Here is a 24,637-nt window from a genome sequence, read left to right on the forward strand (position 1 = left end):
ACCCCATGGGACTCCACACTTGGCCCTCTCCAGGCCTGGCCCTCAAGGACTGGTCCAGTCACTCTACTTCACAGTCTTGGGAGGTCCCCAGAGCGATGAGAAGATCTGTCTTGATGGGACACTAGGCCAACTCAGGCTGCTGGAATCTGGGTCCGGGCCGCGCTCTGCACTTGCCCTTGAGGAAATTCAGGCGTGACCCAGGTTGGGGGACTCCCAAGCATAACCAGCACCATGAAATTGGGGTCTCCCAGTCACATGACCTTGGTGGCAGGGCCTGGGGTGGGTGGCAGGTGAGTGGCCTGGCACGCTGTCCAGGGTGACCTGCAATTCTTATTACTTGGGATTGACTCAGGAGTCTTTGGAAACCAGGTCTGCTCTGTCACCACCCGATTCAGACCCCATTTCTGGGCAAAGATGCAAAGCCCAGAAGACCCTGAGGGCCCTGAGCCCGGCTCAGGAGGTCACAGCAGGAGGGAGGCTCCCCTCTTGGCTGGCACCCTGCAGCTGCGGGGATCTCCCAGGGCACGGAGGAGTGGGCCGGCCCAGCCTTGGAGGCCACTGCCCACTGCTGAGGAGGTGCCTCTGCACTGGGCTGGGCTAAAAATAGCAGGGGGATGGCAGGGCAGGGACAGCCGGTGGGAGGCTACTCAGGGAGGGGCTGTGAGGGGGGCGGGCAGCGGCCTGCGCCCAGGACCGCCACCGTCAATGGCGCCGGGGCTTCCACCCTGTTCCCGGCGGCCTGGCCAGCGGCGGCCCAGCTGACAGGCTATTTTTTCCCCTGCTTGACTAAATATGGTCAGGGAGCACAGCCCGAGGGGGCCACTTGGCCCGGCCGCGTGTTTGGGATGCTTGGCCGGGTATATAAGAGCTGCCAAGGTGAGGCCGCTCCTGACCGAGGGGCCCCCACGCGCACCCGCCCCGGGTCAGGCACTCCCCTCCCCCGCCCGCGCGAGTCCCGGCGTGCGGGCCGTGTGCATGTGCGGAGCGCTCACCCGCAGGTCTTCCCTTTTGTTCCGCCCTGACCTCTACCTTGTGCCGCCCGCCCGCCCGACTGGGGGTGCAGGAGCGTCCTGCAGAAGCGCAAGGTGTGCGGGCTCTGCCTCTCCTCAACTCTGCATCAGTGCCTCTCTCCTCTTGCTCTCCTCTCCCTCCTTCTCTCCAAGATCTCCCTGCTGCTAAGTCTGCGCTGCTGCAGGAGGGCTGGGGGAAGGGCAGGGGTGCGGAGCTGGTTCCTGGTGTCTTCTTTCTCTCTCTGCCCCCCCCCCCCAAGTGCGGACGCCTCGAGCTCCCGCCCGCCCCCACCCCTGCATTCACAGTTGGCTCCGGAGGAGGTGGCTGCCACTGCTGCTGCCGCAGCATCTCCCGGGAGCCGCGACCCTGCGCCCGCGCCTCCGCTGCTGCGGTCACCAGCCCAGCCCGAGGGGCGCCCTGGGCTCCCTGGTGAGTCCCCCTAGCCGCCAGGGCAACTACCACCCACTGGGACGGCCCCTGCAAACCCTGCAAACTTGCCGGTGCTGCGGTGGGGGTGTGCCCGCCAGCGAGGGGGTGCCCTGGGTGCGGCGCGCGTGGCTCGGGTGCCTGGAGTTTTCTCTCGCTCGCGGCATCCTCCACATTTGGGAAACTGCAGAGCCAGCAGCCGGCAGGGCCGGCGGGGCGCGTGCAGCTGGATGCAGGAACTCTCCCATGCGGGCTTCTTGCAAGGAAGCAGCCGCCTCGGGAAGCTTGGCGTGCTTGGCAGCGGACAGGATGGTGGGGGTCGCCGAGGGGGCTCGTGGGGACTGGGGGTCACCATTAGCCTGTGGGGCTGCAACAAAGCCCCAGCATCTGGGATTGTGGCTAAACTTACCTGTGAACTTGCAACAAGGACCACGGAGGTGCCGATGGGGACAGGGGGATCCCCCGCAGGGCCCACAAAGCTGCCCTGGGTGGGAGCACGAGTTTCAGCAGCTCTGCCAGCCCAGTCAGGGTGCCTGTGCCAGGTGATCCCCGCAGCGAGGAGCACGTGTGGGTGGAGACTAGGGGGCTTGTGGGGGAGGGAGCAGCACTCTGGTCTGGGTCTGTGTGTCCTGCCAGGGAGTGTGACTTCCGCATGGTCTCCCCTGGTGCTCCTGTTGGGGCTCCGGGAGGCAGTGTTTGCACTGAGGGGCCCTGGACAAGGCCTGGGCTCGGGACAGCAGCTCTGCCCATTGTGGGGTCTGCTTGGCGGTAGCCCATGCCGCTTTTCTATCAGAGTGGGAAACTTTTTGAGAAGTGACTGTGGTTCATCTGTGAATGGTGGCAGTTCACATGCACACCTGCTGGGTCCAGTGGACTTTCCTGCCCTCTGGGTCCCCCTAACTTTCTGCCTGAGTGTCTGGGAGGTGGGGGGAGCCAAGCCTCTGGGGAGGGCCAGGAGGTCACAGCCGGTTTCTCTTGTCCTCAGGGAGGCTGTCCAGGAGGCCCAGGCAGCAGTGTGGCCATGCGGGGGCATCCACAGCAGTGGGGCTGGGGCTGAGGTCCAGGCTGCCCTCTCTCCTCCTGGGCCACATGGAGGTGGTAACTAACAGCAGCCACATGGAAAGCGGGCACCAGCTTCTCTCTTCCTCCAGGGGCCTTTCCCTCTGTGGGTGCCTCTCAGTTCCCCACTCCCCCTTCCCCACAAAGAGCTCCAGCCTGCCCAGCCAGGCAGCAGCTGCCACAGCCCAGGAACCCAAGAAATGTGCTTGGCTGCCTCTGCACATTGCAGACTCTGCAGAGACGTGGCCCTGCCTGTGGCAGGAGAGTCTGGACACCCCTGGGTTGTTCTTCACAGAGACAGGCCTGGATGGGTCGTGCTGGATTGTCTTGCTGGTGAGGGACAGCTGGATTCATTTTGGGTCCTGGGGTTGCTCTCTACTCCATGCAGGGCCAGGGCCCAGCTGGACCCTTCTGCTCGGCAGAATCTCTGTTGGCACCAGCCTGGTCCACAGCAGCCAGCATGCCCTTGGCTTTCTCCCACAAGTCACCTGCAGTGTACCTCACTCCAAGTCCTGAACCCTCACCTGTGGACTCACCTTGGCAAAGGGAGGGGGGCTGGGACTTCCTCCTCCTCCTCCTCCTCTTTTCTCTCCCAGGCTGGGTGGTGGCCCTTCCTGCCACTGGCACCTAGCTCTGAGGTCTCGTCAACCTCTGCAGGCTTTTCAGACTCCCAGCTCCACACGGTGTAGAAGTTCCACTCCCTTCACAGAGAGTTCAAAATGCAATAGGAAAAGCATTGATAAGATTAATATTCTGAAGAGCTTACCTCCCACTTGCCAAGTCACTTAAACCCTGTTCAGTGGGTTCATTGGGCACTGGTGAGCACCAGGGGCTTCAGGATGGGAAGGTGGCCTCTGTGTTTGGCTGTGAACTGGCCTTGACTGGGGGTTCATGGAGGCCGGGCAGCAGGCCACAAAGACCAGGTGGGGAGCAGGCCCTTTGGGGTGCCCTGCTGCAGTGCTGACCCTGGATACCCACTTGGGCTGCTCACCATCATTTCAGGTGGGCCCTGCGGCATGGCAGGGACAGAGGTGATGGAGTTGGGTGACCACTGAGGAGTGATAAAGGGGATGGAGGGGACAGGGGACGGGGGAGGGAGCCTAGGAGGAGGTGGCCAGAGTGGAGATGCTCCCTCACTGGCTGGCATCTGCTCTGTGGGAGCCGGCCACGAGTGGGCTGCCTCTCAGAGCCCCGGCTGCTTTCTGGAGACATGGAGTCCATGCATGACCGTCTTTCTCACTGTATCTTCAAAGAAAGAGGCGCCAACCCTCTCCTTGGGACTCTCATTTTGGAAGTGAGAAGCCGCCAGGGACCTGCTGGCTGCCCAGGTAAGCCCCCTGGTTCACGGCAGGGGTCTCCTGGAGCTTCTTGTAGGTCCTCAGGGAGTGGGGTGTCCGGTCCTGGGAGAAGAAGGCGGCTGGTCCTTGGCACAGGGTGCCGGTTCCCGGTGGCCCGTGGGTGGAGCTGCTCTCAGGGTTCCGTCACTTTACCCTGTCCTCTCTGCCCTTGGCAGGAACACAGGGACTGGAAGGCGCTAGCTGAGTGTGGCGCTGCCTCTGAACTTTGGGACATGAGTGGCACTTGCCTTCAGTGCCCGAGGGCAGGAACTCTGGTCTTGTTCTGCCATGTTCTGCCATGCGGACCTGGGCGCCCGCTGGGGAAGGGCCCGGGTCCCTCACACTCCTGGCATGCACTACCTGCTCGTGCCCTTTGCTCCCGCGTGTGAGCACACATGCATGCGTGCGTGCACGTGTGTGTGGAGGAGTCACAGACAAGAGAGGGTTCAGGCCAGCAGGACAGTGGACACGCGTCATGGTGGAGAAGGGGCCCTGAGCCAGTCAGGAGGGCGTGGGGTGTGGTGTGGCCGGGCCCCTGCGTCTGCGCTGGCCTCTGTGCGGCTCGGCCGTCCCTGTGCATGCTGGACTGCCTGCTTGGGAAACATACTTCTTTATATGCCCATATGGACCTGCTGAGCTATGGAATGTAAAGAAGTATGTATTTCAGGCAGGAACTCTCTCGTCAGACTGAGGGGTGGTCCGCCTACAGGGGCCGCCTGGGGTGGGGGGCGGCAGACAGGCTGTGGCGGGTGAGGCCGGGCAGGGCTGCCTGGCGACGGTCGGCCGTCCCTGCCGGCATTGTTCTGACACTTTGCCTGTGTCAGCAGGTGGAAGCGCTCATCAGACATTAAATATTCAGCGTGCTGACTGCGGCAGAGGGGAGGAGGCCTCTGGCAGGCGTGGGGTCTGGTGTGGGTCCAGTGAGGGCCAGGGGCACAGGGGCCATGGCTGGGGAACTGGGGTGGTGGCGGCTCTTGGTTCTCCATTACTGCCGACCTGAAAGGGGTCATTGGCCAGCAGGAAGGGCCGAATGTGGCCAGAGGCAGGGGACTGCGCAGATGCACGAGAGAAACTATGAACCTTGAAAGGGTGGAGGGTAGTGAGCTGCAACGAGGGGCGAGAGGAGGGAGGAGGGAGAGGTGCCTCCTGGCCGGGTCTGGGCCCCAGCGGCCCAGGGCGAAGCGGAGGAGAGCAGGTCGGGAGATGGAGAGGCCCCTCACTCACAGGGCCTATGGGGCCCCCTGCAGCCCGGGGCCCTACTCTGCCATGGGAGCCTTGGCCGCCCATGCTGACCAGACCCAGGGAACAAATGGGCTGAGCCTATCCGGCCTCAAGCCCAGCAGCCACCCTGGCGGTCTGGCTCTACTCGAATTTGCCAACCTCCCAGTGCCTTCTGCCACGCCTGGGCCCAGCCGAGGCCGGTGTCACTGCGCTCCCATTTCAACAAACCCCTCTGGATGCGCTTTGTTGTGGTGAGGGCTGCCAAGGCTTCTGCAGAAGGCCCCGCGTGTGACCCAGGACACTGCCCCTGTCCATTGAGGGCTGAGTCCCCCCTGCTTCGCCACTGGCCAGTCTCTAACTCGAAGAAGGGCTGGGCTGACGCTCTTTGGGTTCCAGGAGGTGAGGACAGGGTCTGCAGCCCTTTCCGCAGGTCCTTCTGGACTGGACCAAGGGCAGGGGTAATGGAGCAGTCCACAGGTGTGGGTGTGGAAGGGCAGTCTGCCCACTGTCGTTCTGGACCTCAGCTGGAGGCCTTCTGCAGCCTGGCTGGAGCCACTGCCCATGCACAGGGCACCTGCTCCACAGGTCTGGGCTCTTCCCACGTGCATGTGTGTGCGTGAGACAGCATGAGTTGTTTCCGTCCCTAGCATGGCCACTGGCTGCCTGTGGCAGGTGCCCTGTCCCATCCTGTACTCTGATCTTTGGCAGGAATGTGATGAGGAGGGTCGAAGGCCCCTCTGCCAATCACCTGCAGTGTGGCATTAGGCCTGGGGCAGCCAGGTCACCTGAGCCACTGAGGAGTCCAAGGGCCCCACACAGGGGGACCAGGGGCAGATCTGAACTCATGGGCAGCTCAGCCCTGGGAGTCTCAGGAGGGCTGCAACTGAGGGTCTCGGGGTCTTGGGTGGAGGGCCCCTCTCTAATTTTCAGTCTTCCTCTGGAGGCTGTGTGTCCCAGGAACTCTGGCCCCCAACATGGTTGGTGCGGCCCTGGGAAGGTGGCACTGTCCTTGGGCACTGCCTCTACTGCAGCAGTCCAGAGTTTGTCGTGCCCAGCACCCCTGGAAGGTCAGCTCCACCCTACTAGGTCCGGCCACAGGGAGGGAAGTAGCCAGGGGAGCCGCCACCGAGGCCTGGGGCGGCCACAGGCATACCGCATCTTCCGCCAGATGCGTCTGTGGAACATGAGCGCTCATTGCAGGATGTGGTGTTAAATAAAAGCATTAGCGTTTGGAATTAGGTTTGACTGAGCAGCGAAACTGGAGGGTTGCAGGGAGAGGGCCCCGGCCTCCTCCCTGATAAATCAGCTCTGGTCTCTCCAGCTGCTGAATTAAAAATGAGCCTTCCCGGACACCTCCCGGCAGCCCAGGCCCCTCTCCCTGCATGTGTCCAGTGTACTGCTTTCCTGGCCACTTTGGGATCCATGGGTGGAGTGTCCCGGGTGTGAGGTTCTGAGTGTTTCCACAGGGAGGGGACCCCACCAGCATGGCACGTGGGTGCCCAGGACTTTCTTCCACAGGGCCTTTGCTTGGGAAGCAGGGTGGGTAGGCTGGGTGGGGCACAGATTTGCCGACTGTGCCCCCCCCAGCAGGGCTACCTGGGAGTGGCCCCCCAGACATGCTGATAAGGTTGGGAACTCTAGGGGAGAAAGGGGCCTGGAGGTGCCAGTGGGAGCCAGAGGGGACCTGGGTGGAAGGGGGTGGCTTGGGCCCCGCTCTGAGCTTGTCGGAACAGGGCTTCGCCTCGCAGGCTCCTGGGTTCCCGGGACACAGTTGGATGGCAGGCCTGAGCCCTGCGGGGGGCGGGGGGGAACGGTGGCTCTAAGAGTTGTGGCTCCAAAGTGCAGGGGACCAAAGCAGGGAATGTGAAGCTCTTGTGGGCGAGGCCAGAGGAGCAGGTGGCTGCAGTGGTGAGAGCCAGTTGTCTTTTGTTTCTGTAGCCAGGTGGTCAAGTAGATTGTGTCACCCCTTCTAAAGAGGTGCCACGGGTGACTCTAGCTTAACAAATAGTGAGTCAAGTGCAATTAGCGTTTTACTGCCGAGGTTTCAAAGCAGGTGCGGCCCTGGGGCAGGCCTGCTGGGGGAGGGGTTGCTCAGCCACCTCATTCAGAACGTGGCCTCAGAGGATAAACTGCTGGTCAGCTGGACCCAGGAGGAGCCTCCTTGCTGTCAATCAAGTAAGCATCACTTGAATCCCCCCAAAATGTCCTAGATTAAAAGAAGGGGAAGTGAGTAGTCTTCAGGGCTGGGGTGTGGTGAGGAAGGTGCCGGTAAGCAGGGTCTGCTGCCCGGGGAGGCCATGAGGTGGCAGGGTGGTGCGCAGGCCTCGATGGCTGTCCCAGTGCGAGATAGCAGCCAGCTGGGAGGCTGGAGCTGACTCAGCCCCACTGTGCATGTCCGGCTGCAGAGGCCCCGGCTAGCCTGCACTGCTCCCCACCCTTGATGCCATGGGCAGGGCGCTGCTCTGGGGTGACAGGGCTTGGGCCTGGAGAAGGTGGCTTTTCAAGGGACCTAGGTCCTGCACACTGTCCTCGGGGTCCTGGTTCCATCACACCCAGGAAGAGTGGGCACAGCTTTCAGGAAGGGAATGAGGCCCCTCCATGCTCCTTTCTGTGCCCAGAACCCGGCCAGCCAGAGCTTGGGCACAGAGGGCCCTCCCTGGGGTCCCCGGATGCCCAGTGAGGACTGTAGTCAGCATGAGAGTCCTAGGCTGGCTCTGACCTGGGAAGGCCGTGCGCACAGCAGGCGGGGGTGGGGGGGTGGGGGGTGGCGGCTGCAGCAGCAGCAAGAACGTGCAGGCAGCGCCGGATGCTGCAGTGTTCTGCAGCCGCATGCAGGCTGCGCGTCTCAAGGGCAGAGAGAAGAGGCCACCTCCAATGGCCTCAGCATTGCCAGCTCCTCAGAAGGAGCCAGGGCCCAGCTTTCTGCAAAGTGGCCACTGCGAAGGCCATGAGACCAGGCTGGCTCCCCCAGGTCTTCAAAAGCAGCAGCCGGGTCTCCAGGTCAGGTCTGCTTCCTACTGGGTGGGCCGCCCTGGCTGGGAGCAACTGCAGGTACCACCGAGGGGCAGCAGCAGTGGCCAAGACCTCCCAGGCCTCCTGTGTCCACCTGGGCAGAGGACGACGGGGAGGAGGCCCCAGGCAGGAGCACAGTGGCAAGGTCTCTGGCTGTCCCTCCTGAGGCAGCTGAGTCTGAGTCCCCTCCCCTGGGGCCACAAACCTGGCTTGGGGCAGGAGCAGGTGCCCGTGCGCGTGTGGAGGACAGAGCCTGCAATGAGTGGGACAGTGGCTCGGAGTATTTTTAACTGCAGGGAGAGGAGACGGGCAGCTGTCCCAGAGCCTGTCCTGAGGGGGCTCCATGGGGACTTCACAAAGCTGAAGGACACCCAGGACACGTGTGCCGCGGGGGCCTTGATCCCCTGGCAGGCCCGCGTGCCCTCGGTCATGCCCAGATATGGCCACGGGCTGTGTCTCCCCAGCCACTCGCAGGCCACCACTGGTATAAATAGTCCGCATTCTCAGCTGTCCTGTCAGGGAGGCTGAGCCGGGGTGACCCGGGGCCAGGAGGCCTACCCTGGACCCCACCCATCCCCAACATGCCCTTGGCCAGCAGCTGCATCAGCTGGGGCCTGGACAGGCTATGAGCTCTGCCTTCACTTTTCTCACCTGCCCTTTCTGGGGCACCAAGTCCAGGCGGGACCTGGCAGCTTCCTGTTCCCCTTCCCAGTGGCAGAGGTGGGTCTTGGTCCACCAGAGGAGAGCAGAGGGCAAGGCTCTCAACCTGGGGGCAGATGCAGGGGACTGGCTGCTCCTGCTGCCTCGGCTCAGTCCTGTGGCAGGCGGAGGCTGCTCTGAGCGTCCTCTCTCCCCCTGACCCCCGTCTGACCCTGGCTCTCCCTCCTGCCCTGGATAGAGCAGTGCCCTGGTCCATGCCCCTGCCAGGGGACTTGCTTCCCCTCCCTTTGACCCAGGAAGCGTCTCTCAGGTGGAATTTGAAACTCCTTGAGAGGCCTGTGGAGCAAATGTCCTTTAGTGAGGGCAGGAAGATCATCCAGTGCCCCTGAAACATAGGCTGCCCCTCCTGTGCCTGAGGACAAACAGTGCCCTGTCCAGTGATGTCCCCACATGCTGGGGACCTCTCCAAGCCACAGGGAGAGCTGGGCACTCTGTGGCAGAAGCAAGAGTCTGACGTGCCCAGACTGCATCTGCCTGGCCTTCCAGGGCACCCGAGGCCTGTGGTGTCCATACAGGACCCTCAGCTTGTCCATCTGACCCCAGCTCTGAGCTCCTGAGGCTGCGGGTTCATCTTTCAGGTGGACAGGTGCAGTACAGGTGCTCAGCGCCCGCCCCTCCCACGTGGTCCCGGGTCTCCCACAGACTCCATGCTGCCAGGGGCCTCTCACTGCAGGACTCCTGGAGGCTCGTGCCTTGCAGCAGCCTCTCCCTCTCCTGGCCCCAGGACTCTGTGACTGGGTTCCCAGCCAAGCGGCTTTGTCCGTGAAGCCAGCCTTTGCCCTGGTCCCATCTTTGAGATAATAAGACACAAAAATTGGTCTTGCCGTTTTGCAAAGGCAGCAAAACAATCGTGTGCCCCCCTCCTGCCTGCCTCCCCTTGCCCTGGCCCCTGCTCGGAGGGTCTGTTTGAGTCAGAATTTATCTCTAGGAAGGGCCCCATCAATTTGCCGGGCTCCTTTGTTGACAAGTTTATTAAAAACCCAGGCAACTCTGTATTAAACTTTTATCAGTGTTAAGAAAAAATACAGTTTTTTGACCAGACAGAAAAGTTCTGGATTTGGGCTGAACCAGCCTTGCTGGCGTTAGCTGAGTCAGCGTTTCTGATAATAAGGAAAGGGGCTATTTGGGGGCGAGGGTTGCTTTTGTCTTTTAATTATGGGTCTCTCCGGAGACCCCTGTGGGATTCAGTGCCCCCAAATGGAGTCCCCCATAGGTTCCCATGGAGCAGCCCCTAGCCAGGGCTGCTGAGACCCACTGGGCCCACTGTAATTCTTTGCTATCTATTTTAATAATTTACCAAAATCTGGAATTAAAAATTAATTTTGTGGTGAATCTGAGTGCTAATAGGTAATGCTGTTGTGTGGGGAAATGCTAGGTTATTGATGGTTAAATTATAAAAGCTTCGTAGTAAAACACACAGAAAGCACCTAATCTAGGCTGTCACGGACTGGTGACATCCTCCTGGGGCAGGAGCGGAAGGTGCTAAGGTCTGTCGAACCTCCCCGGTGCAGGGTGCCATCTTTACAGTGGATGAGCCGCCGGGCTGCAGTGGGGGCCAAGGGTCTGCCCCAGCCTGTGCCCCCGAGGGCAGCGTCTCTGGTGTGGCTGTGTGGCCATCCTTGAGCAGAAGCTATTTGATGCCTCGTCTTCACAAACATGCTGGTCACTGTGTCCACTGTGCTGGAGCTGGTGGACGTCTCCTCTGAGGTGCCTGTGTGGTTTGTCCCAAGTGACGGCCATTCCTAATGTCTTGGGTGTGGCTGTGGGTGCAGGATGGGGAAGCACTGTCCTGCTGCCCTGGAGGGGCAAGCGACCAGAGACCCCCTGCTTAGCCCTGACAGGCCGTGGAGTGACGGGGACCGCAGCCACACAGGGCTGGTACTCATGCACAGGGTCACCGAGCTCATGTGCCCACCCACTTCCCCTGTGCAGAACTGAGGCTCAGAGAGGCCATGACCCTAAGGACGTCCAGCGTGGAGTGTGGTGCTCCAGAGCCCAAGCTCACCCTCCATCCAAGGGTCAGACCTGGGAACAGCCAACATGCAGGGGTGGCCTGGTGCAGGCCACCGAGTTGAGAGCAGGCTCCATGCTTCAGAATTCTGGACTGCCAAGGGGCCTCCTACAGGGCCCAGCAGGGGCTTTGAAGCCACTTTCTGAATGCAGCAGGGCTTCCTGGGCGAGGTGAGCCACTGCTGGGGCTGGAGCTCTCCTGCTCCCTGGTGTCATCGTCCGTCAGGCCCCACAAGGAGAGGGGTGGGCCCGCCTGGAGCCCCGGCAGGGCGCAGCTCCGGAGCGCACTTCCCCTCCTGGCTGGGCCTCTGTCACCATTTTCTCCAGTCACAACCCGCTGCACACATGCCTGTGCAGGCCCTGACCTTCCTGGTTTTAACAGGGCCACGGGTTCCCACAGCGATCGTCTGTGTCTAGAATCAGTGGCTGCTTGAAAGTGCTGAGTGTGCTTCCCAGTGAGACCCATCAGCAGGTGTTTTAGAACCTATTAACTGTTTGGTTCGTCAAAGGCACAAACAGTGTGGCCCCTCAGTGAAGAGGGCTCCAGCTCCCGCCCCCATCCCGGCAGATGTCGGGTTCACCATCAACGCTCGGCCCGTCTGTGTGGCAGGGCTGGTGCCAAGGCCCAGGACACTGGGGAGCAGCCTGGAGCTGTCCCTCGGGAGCTGCCCCTCGAGCGAGGAGAGGGTGTGCATTTCTGGGGGTGCTCCGGGCTCAGAGGTCCTGGAGCAGGCAGGGAGGCCATGTGGTGAGGGGCTTAGCAAGACGGCCACCCTTGACTGGGAGGGGGCAGGACAGGCTGTAGCTACAAGGTCATTTGGGGAAGGCCATGCCCAGGCTGGGAATGAGGGCCCTGAGGAAGTCTGGGGGCTTGTGGGGTGTTAACATTTGGCCCTTCTAAGAGAGAAGAGAGAAGTAATGCCCCTGGGGGCCCCCTGGGCAGGTGGAACCACGATGCAGAATATCTGCCACAACCAGGGAAAATCGCCCATCTCAGCAACAGACCAGAGAGGCCCGGAGGTGACCGGGCACTGCAGGCGTCTGTGCTGCCGGGGGCCAGGCTGCGGACCCAAACCACCACCAGCTCTTCAGACGTGCAACCAGGGTGTTGGCCACCATTTGGCAGAGAATGACTGGGGGCTGTCCCTGGAAAGGCCACATGGAACAAGGGAGCCCCCAGAAAGTAGCTCAAAGGGGATGTGGGTGGGCTGGGCCGAGAGCAGGACAATAGCCTGGCCTCTGTGAACTCCTAATGCAGTGACCTGCCTGGCTGCACCGAGCTGTGGCTGGACAGCAAGAGGCAATGGCCAGGTGCTTGGGGCTCACTTGGCTCACAGGGAACTCAGTGCTTGGCCAGGGCAGCACCAGCAGCACAGTGGGCCCCTCATGGCCACCTGGGCTCTGCAGCCAGCCTGGCGGCCTGGAAACTCCTGCCACTGAGCTTACCAACCAAGGCTGAATCCCCTCCCCAAGCTGCACAGAACAGATGGCTCGGGGCCCAGACCCCACGGTGTCCAGCTCCTTTCGATTTGCTTTGCTTCCTAGATGGTCAGAGGGCATCAGAATGTCCTCTGAAGCATCAGCCCCTCTAAGGAGCTTTGGGTACAGCCCTGGGTAGAACAGCAGAGCTTTGGTGTAGATGTAAAGATTCATTCACTGGGGGGGAAATTCCTCCAGATCTGGTGACATTTGGACAGAAATCAGAGCCTCACAGGGACAAGGGGGTGGAATGGGGGCCCGATGAGCCCAGGGCACCAGTATCTCGATAGCCCCATGGCAGCCAGGGGCTCGGGCCGGATTCAATGTGGGCTAACTTGGTTGCTTGTCAAATCTTCCGCTCCATTAGGAATATTGACAGTGGTGATAAATGGATAGATGAAGGCCAGGCATGAGGTCTGAAGTTGTCTTCATTAGGGGTTCGCAGGGGCCTGCCGGGAGCCTGCTGTCTGCCCTGCACCTGTGACACCAAGGAGAGGCGTGTGGAGGGTGCCCGTGGGCAGTTGGAAGGCCTCTGTCCGTCTCTATTGGGGTGCAAGGTGAGAGGCCCAAGCGGCCCTGCAGCTCCAGGGAGGCTCCTCAGCAAGGAACAGGTGTTTTTAGAGGGGGCTTTGCAGCAGGGACCGTCGGGGCAGGAGGCTGGGGAGGCTGCAGTTGGAGCAGGCGCAGTGGAAGCTGAGGCCCTGGATACTATCTGCTCTTGGAGGGCCTTGGAAGGGGACATGGTACAGTGTGGCCTGATCTCTGCCACAAGCACCCGAGTGTCCATCCTTGCAGTGTCAGGAGGGGTGAAGAGAAAGGCCAGAGAGCAGGCAGCAGAGCAGCTCTGCCACCCCATGGGACAGGAGACGTGTGTGGCCACATGTGCGGCTTGGTGCAGTCAGCTCCTAGAGGGAAAGCCATACACAGGACACGTGTGCCCTCCCTCTTGTCACTGCTCCCGATGAGTGGGCACGACAGGAGCTTGTTCCCTCTGAGTCGCTGGGGAGTGTGGGGCAAGAGGCTGGCAGGGCCAGAGGGCATGGCCCTGTGCCCCGGGAGGGTCAGGCCGTGGGGGCTCCCGCCGTTCGGCTTCACTCTCAGGCCGTGCGAGGTGGGATTCTGTGGCTGTTCTGGCCCTGCCCTCCAAAGCCATGCATGGTGTCCAGCTTTGCCCGACCTCCACACATGAGGGAGCCGGGCAAGGGCCGGGTGGCCCTGGCTGTATCCCAGGGCATTAGTCCCTGGGCACTTGGTGAGACTGGGGCGTCAGTGAATCAGAACCAAGAACCAGGCAGGAGCAGAGGACTCCACCCAGAGCAGGGTCTGTCTGCTGCGTAGCCTCTGGCCCCTTGAGGGCCTTCCGATGGGGAAAGAGGGTGCTGAGTGTGTGCGTCCCCTCCCTGCGGAGTCTCTGGGAGCCCTCAGCCTGGGGGGCACCTGAGGAGGGCAGGGCGCAGGGCCTGGAGCCAGGCTGAGCTGCCCAGTGGAGCCGCCTTCCCGAGGACACTGCCGACCCCATGGACCCAGGACCCAATGCTTTGCTGAAGCTGGTCAAATGGAACCAAATCGGCTGCTCACTGGATTTGGTCCCCTTCAACCAGCTGTAGCTGCGCATTGACTGCCGCTCGGCCGGCCCAGCGGAGGACCAGCAGCAGGGCGGGGGCCCAGCAGGCCAGCTCCAAGGAAAACAGGTCTAGAGCCTCGTCTGTGCTCCTGAGTGTCCTGGCCCGGGATCCGAGGGCCTCCTCTGACCCCAGCAGAGGTAGGTGGCTGAGGAGCCAGATGCTTCCCCACAGAGGGTGGCCGCTGAGCCCTGGCTGACCCCACCCACGTACCAGTTACCATGAAAATAAATGTTCATTTTGCACACCGGAGCTTTGCTTGACACTTGGGTCCCAGAGCCCAAGCCGGGTGGGGTGGAGGCAGGAAGCCCCCGAATTCCCCTTTAGAATGGCCTCCATGCTCAGGGTGCAGCCCTGGGCCCTCCACAGCGTGCGTGTCCAGGTTGTGCTAATGAGCTGGGGACGCTGAGGGACTTGGAGAGTGGGAGTCCCCAGGGCTGGTGGCCTCTCTTGAGACTACATGGAGGGTGCTGGCGCTGGCAGGGGCCACTGAACAGGAATCCTGGCCATGGTCCTGTGGCGTGGAGGTGCCAGGTCTGGTGGAAGCCCACCCGCTTTAGACAGTGCGGCCCCAGGCAGCTTTCAGAGCCCCTGAGCAGGACCCCCCGTGCACTGAGACCGTTTGGGGAGGGCCCAGCATCAGGGCCAGGCAGCCTCTCGGCAAAGAGCCTAAGGGGTAGACCCCGACTTCTGCCCAAGCGGTAGGGATGGGGTGCCTCGGCTCAGAGGCCATGGCCGTCAGCCTGGCAAGCGAAGGACAGGCAGAGGAGGGGCTGGGTAGACAGGCAGGTGAGCCCCCAGGGAAGGATGCAGAGGGCCAGCCCTGGGCTCCAATGTCGGTGCTGAGCCTCACAGACTCAGACTCAGGAACTCTAACCCCCAGCCTCAGCTCACCCCCAATTCTAATACCTTGTTGGTGTCCCTCTTTGCACACAGCTATGTCCCCAAAGATGGGAGGGACCAGGAGGCTGGAGTCCACACAGCTTCCCAGGGCTGGAGGGGGAGGAGAGCCCTCCTGCAGGACCAGGCAGGGCGAGATTCAGGGTAGGCTTGACTTCTGACAGGCCGTGTGGCCCTGGGGGGGCCTTATCCTTCCTCTAACAGCCTCTCTGGCAGGAAGCACAGTTGGGCCCTCTGGGAGCCTCAGCCAGGCCTCTGGGAGCCTCGTGGGGGGCTTATATCTCTGAGCCCCTTCTTAGCTCCCAGTGCAGTCCACAACCTTCAGGGTGGCCTAGTCACAACTGCCACCCCAGGCAGCCACCAGGCAGAGTGCTGTCCCCCTGCCCCTGGGTCTGTTGGGACACAGACCTAACGGCCTCAGAGGGAGACTTGGAAAATCCCCCTAAGCTGAAGAGCTTGGCCTGGCCTGGCCTGCCCACCGCCTGTCCTCCTCAGAGGGTGGGGCATGGAAACAGCTTTCCGTGCCCTGTCAAATGCCACACCTGGGTGAGCACTGGGCCCACACCTACCAGTCACAAGTACTGGGGCCCTCGTCCACCCGCCATGGGCACCGGAGCCCATACCCACACCCACCACCACGAGCAAGCACTGGGGCCCTTGCCCACCTGCCATCGGCCATGGGCACTGGGGTTCACCCACCCACCATAGCACTGGGGTCTCGCCCACCGCTATTGGACAGAAACCCCACAGGACCCCACTCCCAACAAAGGTCTAGTGTCCCACCCCCTGAAAACGTGGTCAGATTCCAAGTCATCAGATAAAGCTCACTTGCAGCTCAATGGTGGCAAACTGCCCCCCGGGGGTGCTGGGGAGGCTCACTGGACGGTCCTCCTGTGGGCCCAGAACCTACCTGGCAAGGCATGAAATGGGCAGGGTCCCTCAAATAGGAGCTCTGGTTCAAGTGAGGACATCACAGGGCCCTGGGCATGACCCTGACCCACTGGGCCAGTGTGGCTCTTCCTCCTCATCCAGGCCCCTTGCTGGCCTGGTGATCCTGTCCACTTGTACCAGCAACCACTCTTGTTGTAGGGCTCTACCCAGCAGTCCAGGTCTCAGAGCATTGCAGATGCTTCAGGACAAGAGGGGCCCAGGACAAGTGGACCCAGGCTCTGCCCCTAGCTAGCTGAGTACCCCAGGGGGAAGACCCTCCCTTCTCTGGGCCTCAGGGCAGAGAAGTCAAAGGACCACAAGAGACTGTGCCCCCAACACCATGAACATCAGCTCCAGGTTAAGCTGCTGTGTGGGGTGCTGCTGGCTCCTGGCCCACCCCCTGGAGCGCCTCTGTGGGGTCCCTGTGAGGCCTCCCTACCCAGGGGAGGCCACATACTCTCTTCACCCTGCTACCCACACTCTGGCACTGCACAGGGTGACCGACGATGTGGGTGACAGGAGTGAGAACCTGACAGGCCCACCCAGGGGCAGCAGGTGTCTCCAGGAGAGCCCGCTGGTGCCCTGGGCCTGGTCTCTCTGGCTCCCCACTCAGCACAGTCAGCCCAACCAACGGCCGGGCCCAGGGTTCCAGTGAAACTCACTCGTGGGCCCTGGGATTTGAACTCCAAATGCTTCTCACAGGCCGTGAAATGTTCGTTTAATTTTTCCCCAGTTGTCAGAAGCGTGAGAGCCATGCTTAGCTCCTGGGCAGTGTGAAGACAGAGCGGGCAGGGCTGGGCCTTGGGCAGGCTACCACCCCAGCCAGGGCAGGTGGACAAGGGCCACGTAGCAGGTGCTGGGTGGAGGGGCGGGCAGAGTCCCTCAGTGCCCACCGTGCATCCCGGCTTTCCCAGTGGTGGACTAGATGAGGAGGCCCAGCCCATCTGCCACATGAGGAAAAGGAGGTAGAAGCTGGCCACAGGCCCCCTGGACCTCCTGCCCCTGGCAGGGACCAGCCTCCCCTCCTTCTCTCCACTCAGACCCCAGCGCTCTAGCCCTCCCAGGCCACTGACATGTCTTCAGCCTCCAAGGAGGTTGTCCCCGCCCAGCCCCTCACCCCTCCTGCCTCCCCAGGGACGGTCCTCGAGGTGAGCCCTGGAGGGGCCAGAGAACAAGGGCAGCAGCCTGAGCCCCGGGAGCCTGCACTGCCCAGCCCAGCAGCAGTGGGTGGCCACCCGAATCTCAAGGGACCAGGGATCCCGCGGCCCGGAGGGTCTTGAGGAAGGGAAAATGACCAACTGAGAGCGAGAGCTTCCAACTCCGGGGCCAGCCTCCCCTCCCCAGGCCCCTGCCCGACCACCTGGGTCAGAGTCTTGAGCCCTTGGCCCCTAGGGAAAGAGCCCTGGGCTCTGGGTGCTCTTCCTCCCTTCTGTGACCACATGTTCCAGCTGCACGCTCCAGGCTGGGCAGGCCCAGGCTTCAGGGCGGGGTTTCTAGCCCCACCTCTTGCCTGGCACATTGGCATCCTGCAAGTCAGCCCCAAGGTATCTGTCACTCAGTAGGAGCAAAGGAAAGGCAACGCTCCTTGAGAGAGATGCTCCCTCTGGGACAACATGCTCCCCCAGTCACCAGCACACGATGCCACAGAACGCAGAAGACAATGGGCCAAGTCCACCTGCCCCATGTGCCCACGGGGGTTGCTCAAGCAACAGAAGAGATCCCAGGGATACTGGGGAACCACAGGCTTCCAGGAGTCTCAAGTGAAGACGTACCCCTCATTCTCCATTCACACTTGTCTGACACCCCTCCTGTTCCCGGGTGTTCTGGGGAGATCCCTCTGCTGCCGGGGACAGCCATGTGAAGCAGCAGCTTCACATCTCCTTGGCATGGCCTGTTCAGCTCTGTGCCAGCTCCCAGTGCTCCCAGCCAGGGACACACGCCAGGCACACAAAGCACACATGCCAGGCACATACCTGCACATTCTCACACACACGTGCAATGCACACACATGCAAACACTATTACAGTGCACAGTGCAACACAGCCACACAGGGCTCACACTCACATCCTCACACACACACACCATATACTGCATGCTCGCACAAGGGCACAGAGGCATATGCCCTCACACACACAATGCGCATGCAGGACTCTGTCCCCAGACCCTTCCCCCTGCCTGTGTTGCCCGGGGCCACTGGGTACCCCTCAGCTCTTCCACCCCAGTGTAACTCCATGGGCTCCGCAGCCCTGAGCAGAGGGGCTCTGTCTCCATCGGCCTTCATTACAGGAAGGGTGTGCAAGAGCGGGCATGGCAGGCCTACACTGTTTGTTCCAGGAAGGGGACAGCCTCTGTTCCTCCCTGGGCCAGGAAGGAAAGAGCAACTGCACTTGAGCTGGGAGTTATCACAGACCAGCCCCTGGGCCACACCTTGTGGGAGGCTGAAGGGTACTGACCAGTGCTCCTACACAGGGAGTTGTGTGGGCGCCGGGCCTGGTTGGGAGGAGCAGGGGAGGAAAGAGAGGAGGGTGGCCTATGAGAGGGCAGGATCTGTGGGTGGGCAGGGCCTGTGGGAGGGTAGGACCTATGAGAGGGCAGGATCTATAGAAGGGCGTTGCCTATGAGAAGGAAGGAGGGGCCTTGGGAGGGCGGGGCCTATGAGAAGGAAGGAGGGGCCTTGGGAGGGCGGGGCCTATGAGAAGGAAGGAGGGGCCTTGGGAGGGCGGGGCCTATGAGAAGGAAGGAGGGGCCTTGGGAGGGCGGGGCCGCCTGGAGATGAAGAGCCTTCCTCAGGTGCGCAGGGAGTCTTGTCGTCTGCCCTTTAGAGTCAGCTTGATTGACTGTGGTGGGCACACGACATACAGGCTGGGCTGGAAGGACCCCAGGATGACTGGCTGAGCAGGGAAGTGAAGGACATTCATTCTCTGACCTCAGCTGAACATCTCTCTGAGTCGTACTGCCAAGGGCTGGGGGTGTGGGGACAGGTCAGCCTGGGACCTGCCGCCTTCATTTCTTGGTAGGTCATTGGTTGATTCACCCCGTGTGAGCCTGGCTCCAAGTTCCCATCCTCAGAGCACCCAGGGAGGTGGCACCTGCCGTTTGCCCACTTTAAGAGGGCGACTGGGGCAGTGGTCACATACAAGGACACCCCACTAGGGATAGGTGGAGGTTGCAACCCACCCAGCTGTGGGAGGCTGAGCCCATCTCAGAAGCCCCCTGGGCTGCACTTACTGAGCATCTGGTCAGCACCAGGGCCTAGGGGTGAGCAGGACAGAATGTGCTGAGGATGATTTAATTTTAGAAAATATTTAAAAACAAAATGCAGATCAGGAATAGCACCACAAAACAAATGCATGGCTTAGTCAGGGGCTCCGAGGGGAGCAGCCTCACAGGTGCCAGGGGCGTCACTGGGAACTCTGCTTGTCCTGAGTGCTGCGTGGGCCCTTCCCCCAGGGCCCGTCCTGCCCTGCATTTCTTCTCTGAGCACTTCGGTTTAGCTTTCCCTCTTTTTAAAACTATATCTTTTTTTTTAATTATTGGTTGTTCAAAACATTACAAAGCTCTTGACATATCATATTTCATACATTTGATTCAAGTGGGTTATGAACTCCCATTTTTACCCCGTATACAGATTACATAGCTCAGTTGGTAGAGTGCTTGCCTTTCATGCACAAGGCCTTGGGTTCAAATCCCAGCACCACAAAAAAAAAAAAAAAAAAAGATGCCCTTAAAAGTATATCTAAGAAGAAGAAGACCTCGAGTGTCTTTCACACTTCAGCCCCCGCCTTCTTTCCTGACGGCATCTCTGTTGAAGGGTCTGTCATTCACCTGCAGCCTGGTGGTGCCCCTCAGGGAGTGCCTCTGTCCTCTGAGATTCCTGCATATCATAACCGGAGACCCCTCCAGCTGGGCTTCATCTGCAGAAGGCCAGGGTCCTGCTGTGCCCCTTCTCCTGGAGGCCCAGGTCGGCTCTGCAGGCACCCCTGACACTCCAGGCCCGAAGCCACTAGTTCACTGAAATGGAGGTAGGCTAAGTCTGCAGATTCTCTTATTAGCTGGATCCTCTTCATGAAAACAGCTGGGACTTTGCCCCCTGCATAGCCAGCAGGGGGAAGCTTGGCTCCTCCCCCTTGGTGCCCCTCAGGGAAGTGGACTCCTGTTACAGTTTGTTTCAGTCACTGTGGACTCAGGCTCTTTTTCAGCTGGACCTGGGGAGGGTATGGAAGAGAAGAGAGAGTGGGCTCCTGCGGTGGGGGGGAAGGGACCTCCTCCAAGCTGAAGGGGACGCCCAGGAGAGGGGAGGGTGCCCGCCCAGAAGAGGCTGGGAGGGGCCAGAAGGAAGCTCGCCTCTGAGGGGCCCAGCGGAGGCTCCAACCGCCAGGAGGCCTCGGGAGTGGAGGTGTCCACGCTGTGAGCCCGGAGTCCAGAAGCTGCAGGTCTCCAGGGGCCTCTGCTGAACTCCAGGGGTTGCCTTAACATGCTAGGACCGTGGGCCTACACGTGGGTCTGAGGCCGGTCCAGGAGCCGCCCTGCCAGCGTGGTGGTGGCAGAGTCCATGAGAAGCTAGCCGACCGGATGGACGACACGTGGAGCCCTTGGTCAGCGTGGCAGCGTCCACCTGGAGGGTCTGATTCAGGATGTGCTGTTGGAAAGGGCTTCAAAGAAGCAAGCAGCTTTCTGGAGCCTTAGAATTCTCTTCTCTGTGAAGTGGAATAAAAAAAATAAAAGTAAAATTAAAAAAAGGCTTGTCTTGTGGAAGGTGGTGATGCCAGCCACAGGGAGGAGCAAAACTTTGTAGAAAACCAAACGAAGGCGTCTACCGTGGTTATGTTTGGAACCAGGTCAGTTAATAGAATGACTGCTTTCAGATGAAAAGGAAGCGACCATCAGGAATTGGCTTGAATATGTGATGGTCCCAAGCAGGCACTGACGTCACCGTATTTGGAGGCCCCTCGTCCCTCCTCGTCATGGTGTCTCATTGAGTTGCCTCCTGGTCATTTTTTTTTTTTTTAATTTTAGAGTCAACTTTGTGGTATGGTTTGCATGCATAAAATGCACCGACTTTAAGTGTGCATTTACTGAGCTTCGACAAAGGTCCATGCATATGTATCAGCCCAGCAACCTGTATAAGCAGCGCTCCACCAGCTCAAGCCCACCCCTCGCGCACCTTCACTGTCTGCCCACCTGGCTTCCACACCACTGACCTGCGTCCCCTGGAGCAGAGCCGCCTTGACCAGGGTTGTCAGCAGAGCCCTGCAGCACGAGGCTGTGACATTGCGTCTCCCAGGAGGCAGAATTCCTGAGACCTGGGGCTGGAGATGTGGCTCAGCGGTAGCGCGCTCGCCTGGCATGCGTGCGGCCCGGGTTCGATCCTCAGCACCACATACCAACAAAGATGTTGTGTCCGCCGAGAACTAAAAAAATAAAAATATTAAAAAAAAAAAAAAGAATTCCTGAGACCTCTGTGGCTCAGCTCCTTCCCATGTGGAGGCGGATTGTGCTGAGCAGCCCTGGTGGGCACTTGTGATCACCTGGGGCTGGATCTCAGCAGACAGCTCAGCCTCCATCCCTAGGAAGTCGGCCCAGTGTCCAGCTGTGAGGGGCTGCACAGGGCCATCAGCTTTCACCTGGACATCCAGATGGGTGCTGCACTGGCTCTGGAAATGGACCCAGCTCAGAAGAGGAACTGACTCGTTCACATGGCCAAGAACCTCAAATTACGCAGGTGGGAATCTGCGTTCTCCATTCCTCAGCTCCACTTTCTTCCCAGCTGGGCCAGACACTGTCCACGTGGAGTCCAAGGTAGTTCCTGACAGCTCAACCCACGCTCCTCAAAGAAAACTCAGGACCTGTTACTGAAATAGGGCAGGCAGGACAAAATGACTGGCACCTGGCGCCTCCCTTAACCTGCGACTCTGCGTCCCGTGTGTCCCGTGTGGACTGGCCAATGTGCAGTGTATGCCGCTCAGCAGCTGGGCCAGCCTCCGTCTCCACCGCCAGGGCAGAGTGTGGGTGGGTGGGTGGCTTCACTGAGGGCATAGGAATGTCAGAATGCAGGTGCTAGCAGAGAAACAAAGGTTCTGTGAATGTCATCCCGATGATTTGTGGCTGGGCCTGCTTGGGGTGCCCCGGGGATCCCTGGCCCCAGGTTCAGCAGTGGGTCTTCCACTGCGAGGGGCAGGTTGGAGCCAAAAGCTCTAGTGGCAAGCTCAGTGCCAGATCCCGTGGACTGTGGGTCTCTGAAACGCACTGAGTGCCCTCGGGCTCCCTGGGAACAGAAAGCAGCTGGAGGGAGGCCATGGTCCCACTGTGCACGGTGCACTTCAGTGCGAGATCCAGGACTGTGGGTACCTCACCAGGCGGGGGCCGTGGAGAGAAAGCCTGAGCCCCGGGAGACAGGGCCCAGGGGTGAGGTCTCCTCTGGCCTCGGGGAGGCGAGTGTCTGACCACATGGGGCTTTCCAACACGGATGGGCAGCAGCGTGGGGCTGCCTGCAGGCCTCCCGGGCTCAGTGGGTGAAGTCAAAGCCATGATGAGCTCACCAGGAAACCGGATGTGGGATGCTCGCTCCAATTCAAAATCCACTTCAAAATCCAAGTGAAAAGCGGAGAGGCCGGCGTGAGTTCGTGAAAATCCTGCCTCACTGCAAAGCACAGGGTGCCTCCCGTCCATGCAGAGCTGCTGGACATTCCTCCTGGCCCCGGAGAGGGTCCTGGGGGTGGGGCGGGAAGGCCGAAGGCTGTGTGGAACTCTCTGGATGAAGACGTGGGATGTCTTTTAGCTCCAACCGTGGACACTGTGACTGATGAAGTCCTTTGCATCTTTTCAGTGAGAGTCGCTGCAGAGTGCTCTGCTGAGCAGCACGTGATCTGCTGACCCTTCGTTTGCTGAGGGCCCCGTTGAATATAAAAATATCACGTCGAGAGCCAAATGTGCCTTCAGAACTGGCCGGTGGGAACTTCCGTGGGTTGCTGTGGTGTCCATCCTGCTGCTGGTTCTGGAGCTGCCCTGGGCAGCTCTGGGGGCTACCAGACTAGGGCACCGGCACCCCATCAGTGCCTGCCCAGCCCCTCTCCAGGGGCCACAGGTTGAGTGGATCCCAAGGATGGCTTGGGTGCTGGCAACAGGGGGCCAGAGGAGCAGGGGCCAAGGAAGCTCTAGGCGCAGTCCCACACCCTCCTGTCCCCTCACTAGAGGGACCCGCCAGAGACACCAAGGAACCCATGAGTGGTCGGCAGCAGGGCAGGGCGGGCAGGGGCCAGGCTGGTGCCTGCTGTGAGGAACGAGTTCCCAGGGCACCAGGTTTTACCACAGGACATGGGCACGTGGGCCTGGGTCCCTACGCAGGAGGCTGTGGCCCCGGGCTGCCCTTGGTGTCACTCAGGAATAGATGGCCCCACCTGTGGCAGCTGCCCAGGGACCCAGTGCCCACCCTCCCCCACGTGCAGTGGGCTGTCACACACTTGAGCACACACTCACTCACCCTCACACCCACAGTTCGCACACACCAGACCCCAATCAGATGGACCCAGAGCTCTGCCAGCTGACCTGTGGTGCCCTCCGGGACAGCAAGGCTCCTGTGACTTGGGACAAACAGTGTGGCGACAGCAGCAAAACCACAGCCCTGGGAACTGTCTTAGTTCCTGGAACCAAGACAGGGAAATGGCCCCAAGAACATGTTTCTTGTGCTCTCATTTGTCACCTGAGGCTGTGGCCTGGCAAACCAGAGCGTCCCTGTAAATCAGCCAGATCCAGCCTGAGAGCCAGGTGAGCTCCTGCGGGGGAGGGGCTGTGGCCCCCACCCTATCCACTCCATTAGCTGCGGGGAAGAGCCCCGTCCAGCAGCCCCAGCCGTGCCCTTGGGGAGGAGTGCAGGGCAGCCAGGGCAGCAGGTGGGGCTGCCCAGCCTCACCGTCCAGCACCCTTAGCTGCCCTCTGTGCAGGTCACTGGAGCCAGATTCTCCCCAGTGCTTCAGCCACCCCCGTGGGGTCCTGGCCTCCTGCTCTTCTCAATAAGGGTCCACCAGCTCCTGACTTGGAAGTTTCCAATAACCCTGACCCTTTCACATAATAGCACAGTAATAAAGCCAGCAGCTTCATCTGTCCACCAGTTGGATGGAAAGTCCCTCCCAGCCCTGCCTCTTCCTGGGAGGAGCCTGAGTGTGGCCCCTGAAGGCTCAGGGCCAGAAAGGCTGCTACAGGCTTCACGATGGGGCACCTTCCAGGAGGGCCAGCAATGTCAGGAGGTGGCATGGGACCAGGGTGTCAAGTATGCAGAGTTTTGAAAATGTGTGCGCAGCAGATGCCTTTCAGGACCCCTCTCGTGGACAGCTCCCAGTGGCCACCGCCACTGGACGAGCCCTGGGCTACACAGGGCAGAGGGCAGAAACCTTGGGCCAGGAGCACACTCCAGTGAGGCAAGCCTCCAGGACCCTGGACCCCCTCCAAGACCCCCTGAGCAGGAAGAGGAGGGCTCCCTCCCCTGTGTCCCAGAGTCGTGGGCACCTGACCTCTCTCTGGCCACAGGAGGAAGGACCAGCTGTAGATCTGATGAGCCTAGAGCTAAATCAAGGCAATTAATTTATGAATTGCAGCAAGTTAATTAAAATGTTTACTTGACGATGGTTCCTGGGCAGGACCTGGACGAGGGTTCTCCCACAGATTCCATCTATTCGGGGACTCCCAGGTCTGAAATGGCCACGCTGAGCTTCTAAGGTGCCCCCCGCAGGCTGGTGCTCCCACTCACGTTACTAATGCAGTGTGGTGTTGCCATTCTGACAGTAATGAATGAACGACAGCACGGCTGCGGTCATTGCCCATGAGGCAGGGTGAGCAGCTTGGGCAACAAGGGCAGCTGGGGCCATGGAGACCCTGGCTCGAGACGCTGTGCAAACCCCTAGCACAGGTGCCCGG

At 60.7% G+C, this 24,637-nt stretch overlaps 1 long non-coding RNA gene across 4 annotated transcripts; it reads left to right on the forward strand.

The window, feature by feature from the left end:
- The first annotated feature begins 866 nt into the window (after positions 1-866).
- Positions 867-24,343, forward strand: LOC113196129 (uncharacterized). 4 transcript variants are annotated; one of them, XR_013343742.1, is made up of 6 exons: positions 867-1,085; positions 1,317-1,440; positions 2,423-2,829; positions 3,750-3,824; positions 4,010-7,229; positions 20,744-24,343. It is a non-coding gene; the product is annotated as an uncharacterized LOC113196129 (long non-coding RNA). The 4 variants fall into 4 exon arrangements; XR_013343743.1 differs by lacking the exon at positions 4,010-7,229 and adding an exon at positions 19,559-19,749 and having other exon boundaries at positions 874-1,085; positions 20,744-24,341; XR_013343741.1 differs by lacking the exons at positions 4,010-7,229; positions 20,744-24,343 and adding exons at positions 13,877-14,037; positions 19,559-20,466 and having other exon boundaries at positions 874-1,085.
- Positions 24,344-24,637: the final 294 nt, after the last annotated feature.

This window comes from Urocitellus parryii, chromosome 6 (genome assembly GCF_045843805.1).
Source record: "Urocitellus parryii isolate mUroPar1 chromosome 6, mUroPar1.hap1, whole genome shotgun sequence".
Classification (NCBI taxonomy): domain Eukaryota; kingdom Metazoa; phylum Chordata; class Mammalia; order Rodentia; family Sciuridae; genus Urocitellus; species Urocitellus parryii.